The following is a 10,394-nucleotide window of genomic DNA, read 5'->3' as shown; positions in this document are numbered from 1 at the left end:
ATTAGTGTAAACGGTGACATGGCTGCCGAGCATCAGTATGATGGGATCTGTAACAACCATGTCACATCCGTCCACTGCCACATTTTGTGTTTTGTGTCAGCTGTTATTGTTTAGATCCACAATACTAACATTTATGAAGAAGAGGATAATTAGCAATAGTAAGTATATAAGTTTATTACTAATAAAGTACTGGTACTGACCAGATCATCATGGATAATGTCACGTCCGTCCACCAGCAAAAGTTTTCACATACATGTGCTATTCAAAATCCAATATTTCTGAAAATATAGCTTCCACTGTCAAATAATATCAGTAGTCTGTGCACAATGTATTAGCGTTATTTCAACACAGTTCTATGCATTTCTTACAACTTTTGTTTTTTAACAATAATGGCCACTCATTTGACCCCCTAAGTAAATTTTAGTCGGTAATCAAATGTAAATTTTAGCAAAAATATCTCTGATTTGTTTTTTCTGTCACATAATTCTCACCCTGTGTCCTGTAGTTCAAGTCATCATTAACTAAAGTTGTTTTTTAACTGTATTTACTTCATTTCTGTGTGAATATGTTCACTTCCTGGTCGAAGGGTGTGAATCGAGTGTGTTCCAAAAACCTTTAGTGAACAGGTGACCTGAGGCTGTGCTGTCACTGAAGGGTCACCTCAAGCACCCTGTGATCAATCAGACTTGACTGGCTTCTCTGTACTTCTGATTGAATAATTTTCACGGGGTAATTAGGAGGTACTGACAGATACAGACACTTGAGCCAAGGGAAGTGTTTTAGGCATGTCAAAGCAGTGGGAGACCCCAGGACATGATGGATGGATGGATGGATGGACACTTTCAGGACTCCAGAAGGAACATGAGACAGAAGATCAACCTGCTCCACGTGACACAGGTAATAAAATGTAGTCCTGGTAAGCCCATTGCACCTCCCTCTAGTCAACTCCACCTCAGCGTTTTACAGGAACTTCACTGTAATGGAGTATGACGAGAAAGACCAGTTGCAGTTTGGCTACACTGTAACAAATTTCTGTAATTTCTACAGTAAAAAATTACATTAGCTTCCTGTTCTAACAATTTACAAGGTGTAACTGTATTTTGCAGTGCATTATGGGTAAAAATATTTACTGTAACTTCAAGCATTTGTTCACAGTATCACATTGTAAAATAAAATTACAGGATGGTTGTGTTTTCACTTGGTCCTGACTGTAAACGATACAAATGACAATTATACACTGTTAATATTAGAAGGCATGACAGAGGACATGAAGGCAAACACAATGGAGCAACCCCGACATCCATCCACTCAATAAAGTGTAAGTAAGACATTATTAGCCCACAAAATTAAAATGAGATTCAAGTAGTAACTTCATGCAATAGAATTTGACCGTGTAGACATCTATTTTAACTCGGAGTGTAATGTAAACATGTCAAAACCACATTTAATGCCGCGTTTCCACTACGTGGTACCGGCTTGGCTCAACTCAACTCGACTCAGCCGTTTTGCGTTTCCATTACGAAAAAGGACCTGGAATCTGGTACCCGGTACTAGTTTTTTGGTATCACCTCCGCCGAGGTTCCAGGACTGGGGAACAGATACTAAAATGTGACGTATAAACTCTGCAGACTACTGATTGGTCAGAGAGTCGTCTCTGTGACCCGCCATTTTACAAAAAACAGATGCGGAAGTTTACAGTAAATATAGCGGTAGGTTAATCCACATGATGACAGCCCGGAAAACTACACCATTCCGTCAGGAGATTCAGTCTTTGGTGGCCGACGTAAAAATTCAGCATGAGTTTGACGAGAAAACATGCAACGAGCGAGTTTATCAGCAACTCTCTGAGCAGATGACACAGAAGTAATGTGCTGCATCGCTATGACGTCCAGGTACTGTAAAGTCTGTAGTATCCTGTAATGGAAACGGTCTCCAGGAATAGTATCTGGTATCCGAGTCGAGTCGAGTCGGTTCCACGTAGAGGAAACCCAGCATTAGTGAGTAACTGTATTTCACATTATTCTGTTTATATTAGTCGTGTTTCATACAGAATATACGGGGTGTGGGACTCAGAATGCTGTTTTTGCAAATGTTAGCTGGCAAAAAAACTGGTCAAGATAAGCTAACGCTAGCTGTGTGCATTAGCCCCGTTCGGAAATGCCTCCAGTAATAATCCAGGCTCTGTTAGCGCTGTTAGCACAGCTAAAGTTGTACTAGAGCAGTCAAAACAAAAAAAAAAGTGCAATTAATGGTTGTTTCTAATATAAAACAATACATTGCTGTAATTTATATATGGCACAAACCTGTAATATACTGTAATTATTTTTACAGTAATTAGCAAAAAATTTTACAGCACTTTAATGGCAACTTTTTTGCCTGGTATTTACTGGAAATTCTACTGGAAATTTGTTTCAGTGTACAGAGGTAATGTAAGGCCCCATTATAGCCACTGGTCTGTGGTGGAGTGGATGTGTTGTGAGGTTGTCATCAGTTCTTGAGAGCTGCACAAATCTTTTTTTCCCACTCTTTATTATGGTTCCTCTCCATCCTCATTCCATCGCTTACAACTGGTACAACATGCAGCTGCCCGTTTCTTGACCAACTCCTCCAAATTCAACCACATCAGCCCCATCCTCTCTTCTCTGCACTGGCTCCCAGTCCGCCATCGTATTGATTTTAAAATTTTAATGTTTGTTTTTAAAGCTTTAAATGGTCTGGCTCCTCCCTCTTTATCTGAGATTTTAACAGTTCACCGCCCCAGCAGAGCCCTCCGATCGTCCTCTCAGATGGTTTTGGATGTCCCCAGGTCCCGATATAAACAGTGGCGTGATCGTTCATTTGCTGTTGAACTTGTTGCCCTCTGACTTGCGAGTCCTCACCGACCTGCCCCTGTTCAAGTCCAGGTTAAAGACTCACCTGTTTAGACTGGCTTTTAACCCTTAGTACTGAGACACTATTAGGTTTGAATCTGTGGTCTCTTTTATCAGTGTGTGTTGTGTCCTATTGTTTAAAGCATATTTATGGTACTGGATTAACCTGTTTTTTATCTTATAATTTAATCAAGCTTTTAGATGTAAAGCACTTTGGGCTTCGTTATGTTGTTGTAAAGTGCTATAGAAACTAGAAGCACTCGGAGAGCGCAGACCTCCGCCAAGGCTGATCAGTGGCCCCCCCGTGGGCCCCCCCCACCCCCGATAACCACCAAAATTTCATCAATTTCTTCCTCATCCCATTTCCAACAAACCCTGAAAATTTCATCCAAATCTGTCCATAACTTTTTGAGTTATGTTGCACACTAACGGACAAACAAACAAACAGACAGACAAACAAACAAACAAACCCTGGCAAAAACATAACCTCCTTGGCGGAGGTAATAAACTTTGATTGATTGAAAACACTAAAAGCCAGGTGGAATTTAGTGAACATCAAACTCAAACATTTATGACATACCAGCTGACGGACAGATTCAGACTTCGGCTTTTCACACAGATTCACAACAGCTGTGTTCATATTCTCTTATAGGCCGACCTGTTCCCAGTCTTATCAGTACCAAGGCTGTCTGTATCAAAACTCTTCAGAAACCTCTTCAACCCTCTACCAAAGACGTTTAGTCAATATTATGAGTACATGTTATGGTCATGGATGGATACACTCGGCCTGATCACAATCAAGGGTACCAGAAAGGGTGCACATATAGATTAAAAAAAAAAAAACAATGTTCTATCAAAAAATCAGACAGGCCATTTTATTTGTCTGATGTTTTATCTTTTAAAGTCCAAAATATTTTTGTATTATGGTGTCTACTAAAAATTTCGCAGGCTTGTACCCCTGTCTAATCAGAAATTATTGGGTGTACGGACACTCCAGCCTAATAGCCTCCATATTTAATGCCTACAAAGATAATCAAATGTTTCAGCACTCAGGATAATCATGCATTGTTTATTGCATAGATGTCATGTCCAAAGCATGCGAGCTGAAAAATTCCATATATTGACAGAAACAATAAAATTAGACCCACATATTTTGATATGGTGTACGGACACTACTTGGTGTACGGACTCTACAAGATTGGAATGGAAATCTGGCTTACCACATGGTCGCATCTCTGTTAGATCTGTAACTAAGTCTTCCTGGTACAGGAGGAAATAAACATTTGTGAACAAGTTATAACAATATATCTACAGGGTGGGGAAGCAAAATTTACAATGAACATTTAGTTGTTTTTTCTCAGCAGGCACTACGTCAATTGTTTTGAAACCAAACATATATTGATGTCATAATCATACCTAACACTATTATCCATACCTTTTCAGAAACTTTTGCCCATATGAGTAATCAGGTAAGCAAACGTCAAAGAGTGTGTGATTTGCTGAATGCACTCGTCACACCAAAGGAGATTTCAAAAATAGTTGGAGTGTCCATAAAGACTGTTTATAATGGAAAGAAGAGAATGACTATGAGCAAAACTATTACGAGAAAGTCTGGAAGATACTATTAAAGAAGAATGGGAGAAGTTGTCACCTGAATATTTGAGGAACACTTGCGCAAGTTTCAGGAAGCGTGTGAAGGCAGTTATTGAGAAAGAAGGAGGACACATAGAATAAAAACATTTTCTATTATGTAAATTTTCTTGTGGCAAATAAATTCTCATGACTTGCAATAAACTAATTGGTCATTCACTGTCTTTCAATCCCTGCCTCAACATATTGTAAATTTTGCTTCCCCACCCTGTATAAGGCATATACGCCATATTATTGATGGAAGTATATTGGTGTACAGACACTACATGAATTTTGGTGAACGCGCCATTAAAAACATGCGGTTTGACGTAAACATCCGTTTGCCACATTGTTACCAAATTTTCTGCAGCCAGGGAGCATACCAAAATCTGTCTAGATGTGCATATTTAGTCCTAATAATACTTAAATAACAGGTTCTCATTCTATTATTACAATTAAAGGGCTGTAAAAGAAGGGTTTTCAGAACAAAATGGTTGATTGTCTTAATACTGCAAAATAAGAATTGATAATCAAACAGCTGTTCAACAAAAATGATCAATAAATGAAAAGCAATGTGATGTGTGTATTTTGTAATAAAAAAAGACACAGGAGTTGAGTAGTAATTATTTGTTGTGTTACAAAACATTATGTACCGTAATTTTGCTCTTATAACAATAAAATTGTGTACATGTTTTCACGCTCATTGGGTCGCCATTTTATCAGTTTTTATCCAGTTTTCTTCGAATTTGGAGGATTGCAAGATCTAGTAACAAGATGGCCAAAGAAACATTTTGGGAATGGTTTTGGGGGTATCTTTTTTGCAATACTGATCAATAACTGATGCAAATACACTTGTACACCTTGATTGTGATCAGGCCGACTGCATGTTTCAGGGCTGTGGTTAATTGCCAGAGACCTGCTAATGAACTTAGCATGTATTGAGGCTAATGCAGAGTTAGGTTTGTACCAGATGAAGGAACAGGACAGGATGATAAATTGTCACATTTCTGATTGCGATAAGGAACAACCTATGAAAAGATAGGCGGGATGGAATGCAACCTCTCTGTATGTGTTTTCAGCCTCTCAAAGTCTTTGTTGTCTCAGCCTTCATAATAACGCAACAGATGATGTTGTTGTTTACTCCTTGGTCTTCCTCTGACACAGGAGGTGAGTGAAGACAAAGAGGTGTATCTGGGGCCATATAGAGCATATATGAACTCTGAGAGCTGCTGATAATGTTGGTGATGTTGTTGCACCTCCTACATACACCTACACACCTCTGACCTACACTGCTCTTAGTTAGCTTGTTGCACACATTTTTACCACTTCACGGGAAGAGAAAAGGTGGAGAGATACTTAGTATGTTACAGATAGCAGGAAATATTAATAATAGTATGAGAAGACACTTTTTCATTACAGAGTCTTCAAAAATATATCTCATAACCGGGGATGTTTTTGAGGTACATGTCTCTTTACTCATACGCCCTGTATCTTAAATCAGCTTTGACTTAAAGGGGTCATATTTATCTAAACCCACTATTATTAGTCTTTGGTACATTTATTTGTGTATTTGGTACAGATGATAATCGATAAGAATTTAACGATTCCTATTCCATTATCGATATTGCTTATCAATCCGATTCCTTGTCGATTCTCATTGGGTGAGGGAGTAAGAGTACAAATGGGTGTGGTTGCATTAACTGTCTTTTGTATTTTCATCTCTGCAGAGAAAGTATAACATATACAGTAGGCCTGTAACGGTACACAAAATTTTCGGTTCAGTACGTTTTCGGTTTTGAAAGCCACCGTTCAGTTTTTTTTTTTTTTTTGGTTCGGTACAGGAAGAAAGAAAACCCCTCAAAATGTCTTTAATGCATTTATTATTAATTTTTAAACATTTCCCCACCAACTTTTGGAGACAACAGAATATAGAAAAACAAGAATCATATAATTCTGCTTCAAGAAATCAAATAGAAAATAAAATAAATAAAATATTACTAAATGTATTTTAAACATTAGTATTGCACTTTTCCCAGAAAGGTAGTTTTGAACAAACAAAAATCTAATCACAGTTCTGTCAGTTCACATTCTGCATAAAAATAACAAAAAAAAAAATCTACATGAAATGCAACATTATCAAGAGGATAAACTGGTATTCTGTTTAAACAAACTGAAGAGCAACATTGACAACAAAACTAACCAAATTATTTATTTTAGGACAGAGAACAAACTGTTTAGGCCACTTTGTGTATTTGTGTGTGTGTGTGTGTGTGTGTGTGTGTGTGTGTGTGTGTGTATGCAGGGTGTGATTTGTAAAAAACACAGAGGGGGATTTTTTTTTTTTTTTTTTTTGGTCGGAGCGGGGTGGTGGGAGAGCACATTAACATAAGTGCTGATGCGGTCCATACCTACCACTGACGCGAAACGAAAGTGAAATTTTACATACTTTCAACGTCCAACTCCAGGGTTCTATTCCTCTATTATACAGCGTGTGTGTGACAGAGAGACAGACAGAGAGAGTAAGTGTAAGTGTTTGAGAACTACTGGACATAGGTGGTTGTCTTTCACATGAACCTGCAGTGATCCCAAACAAGACTGTAATGATGGCGGAGGGTCTTCTGTCTCTTCCTTCCAGGTTGACATCATATTTTTTGTTTTTTTCTTACCTTATATCAGCTGCTTTTTTGTATTTTGGGTCAATGTGCGCTCCTTCAATATGTCCGTGTGGAACTTGCGCAAATTTAAAGTTCCACATCGACCAACGTCTTTCGTTCCTTTTTCTTTTTCTCAACATACTGTGCCGTTTCAGTACAGCTGTGTACCAAACTGAACAGGTGCATACCGAAACGGTTCAGTATGTGTACCGTTACAGGCCTAATATACATTATGTATAAATAATAATAACGGATGACGCTGGGCCCAGTTGGGGGAGGTGCGTACTGTGAAAGTGAAACTTAAAACGCTTTACTAATTCTTCTGTGTTTCCCGTTGTTGTGCACCTCATTTCCTTTCCCCTACCTGTGGAAACTTTTATTTGAGGGGGGCAAGGTTATTATCATTAACAAAAACTAACGAAATGACGAAAACTAGAATTGAAAAATCATTTTCGTTAACTGAAATAAATGAAAACTAAAATAAAAAAAACAACTAACTGAAACTATTGTGTGCTTTAAAAACTAAAACGAATAAAAATTATGGATAAAATTCCCTTGTTTTCTTCTTTGTCAATGTCGGATTGATACAACAGCAATTTATTTCGCTCTAGCAATTTTAGCTAGCGGCACCATATAACACATCACGGTCCGTCACTTCTCGTCACTTGTGGTTTACAGTCGTCTTCTGGTCCCCACTCTACCTGGAAACATGGAGACTAAAGTTGGGAGAAATCAGCAGAGTCCTGTCTGGGATTTATTTGAATACGACGGCGAAGACGATAAAAGATACAACAAAACTAAAATTAATACTAAAACTAAACTCAAACTAAGCATTTAGAAAAAAAAAACCCAAACTAATAAAAACTAGCAAACCTGCTCTAAAAACTAATTAAAACTAACTGAATTACAGAAAAAAAAGTCAAAACTACATAAAACTAAACTATAATGGAAAATCCAAAACTATTATAACCTTGGAGGGGGGAGGACATTTGTTGCCTGCACCGGAACTGGGCCCAGATGATGGCCTGGTGTTTGTTCTGCCACTAGATTCACAAGCGTCACTAGGTAGTGTATCAAATACTGCACGTGACATTCCTGCAAATGAATCACATGCTGTGTGGACAAATGTTTGACATTGGAAAGATTTCACCCTTTTGATGAAATGGAAGCTTGTAAGTGTTAAGAGTGGCCCTGGTGTCATCTTTTTGGACTGTTTCTGCCTCAACACCATTTTGGCAACATTCTGGCCAAAAACAATGCAGCGCGCACATGACGTCATCATGCATGTGCAACGAATGCGGAATCGATAAGCAGAATCGTTAAGCAGGCGGGCAAATGATTCCAAGGAATCGAGCTACTGGGAACCGGTTCTCAAAAGAACCGGTTCTCGATTCCCATCCCTAGTATTTGGACCCTAATAGTTCATAAAGCTTGAATTTGAACCCTCCAGGTGCTGCAAAGATATCTTTATATTCATTTTGGCAAAAATAGAGTGGATTTCTACAACCCGTTTTATTCCTTCTTAATTTGATACATTTTATAACTAGTTACATCATGACATTTGCACATATAAGGTCAAGATTTCCGATGAACATTTCTCCAAGTACGACATAACTGTTTGTCAGCAGCAGCGGTTGTAGTCCATACTGAAAATATGTCCAAACTTCGAGCAGATTACCTAAAATGTTCAGTTGTTGGTTGTATTAACAAACTCAAGTGGTTGAACGGGATGGAGCAGCACAGCCAACAACCTGGAAGGGGGTGGGTCATGTCCATTTAAAGGGCCATCACTCAAAACCACCTTTAGTCAAAATAGGGTTGAAGACAGGCCTGCACAGTTGAATTAATGAAGAATTCAGACCTAAGAACAGCATTTACAGTTTATGTGAACCACAGAGAGATGTTTTAAAATGCACAATTTCATTTAAAAAAGCAAAGTATCACTCTTTTAAGCCATGTTAATACATACGTCTTGATACAATCAGTTCCTTCATAACAAAAGTAAAAGTTAAGTCATTAATTTGTATATTGTTTATTTTACTTGATTCACTCTTGTCAGTTTTTATGTGGTTTGTTTTCCGTTCTTTCTGTGGTCATTTTAACCTTTATCATAAAGGTTCTTTGTGTGATATTTAGTGTAATATTTACCTTCTTACCATTACTGGCAATAGCAGTAAAAAAGAAAAAAAAAAAACTCTTTGCAGCTTTGATTTGTCCATTATGGGCTCATTAGTTAAAGGGATATGAACCCTTTAACCCCTGAGACATTATTCCTGGTAAATATGCTACTGTAAATTGTTGTCTGTTTCAGTGTCATAAAAGCTGCTTGTGTTCCTTTTCTTCAGTGGTTGAGTTTTACTGTGTTTTAGGGTCAAAACAGGTGGAATAAGAGAAAAAGACAAAGAGAGGAGTTGAAGTTTGACAGGTTTTTACTAAATAAAACACTCAGAATGTACATTAATAAGAGATTTAGAATGTTGAACATGAACTGTGAACTGGAACACATTAAACAAGTATTTGAACTTTTTTTTCTAAATCCATACAGCTGCTTTTTGGCACCTGGTTGAACTCCAAAAAAAGGTGTTACACAGACTAAACTCAGTAACAGCACAGTAAGAAAATAAAGGCAAATCATAACAGCACTGCAAACAATGGTTAAAAAAAAAAAAAAAAGCCCAAACTATGTATTTTTAAACTGAGTCGGTCTCACTCACTACTCTGTGTTTTGCCCCCCGTTACACAGGTGGTGGGGGTTGAACTGAGCATGCTCACATGTCTATGGAAAGAACAGGGTCTATTCTATCGGCACGTTTTGAGATTTTTCCTATTGAGCAAACAGTTGAATTTTTATGAATATTAAAATAAATCATACATTCAGATCGCTCACCACAGACACATCAGGGGTTAAAGGGATAACTCTAGTCCACACATAGTCGGTGATGGTAATGCCTCTAACTGCTTGTATCAGCTCCATTTGCCTTGACTCAACTTGGCGTGGCTTTTTTGGTATTTCCATTGCATGAGAGCTGCAGAGAATAGTTCTTGTTTTTTTGGCAAGGTTCCACATAGGCCCAAGTGATACTTAATTTGGTTTTGCAAATCCAGAATTGTTGCTGCATCAGTAAATATATCATGTTGCGATATGGAAGCCAAGCTCATGGGAAAGTTGGAGTAAATTTTCAAGATGGCTCAATCTTTTTTATATACTCTATTTCTCTTTTACTCTTCTTTTAATGTGTGT

The sequence above is a fragment of the Sphaeramia orbicularis genome, chromosome 12 (genome assembly GCF_902148855.1).
Source record: "Sphaeramia orbicularis chromosome 12, fSphaOr1.1, whole genome shotgun sequence".
Lineage (NCBI taxonomy): Eukaryota > Metazoa > Chordata > Actinopteri > Kurtiformes > Apogonidae > Sphaeramia > Sphaeramia orbicularis.
This window is presented reverse-complemented; position numbering follows the sequence as displayed.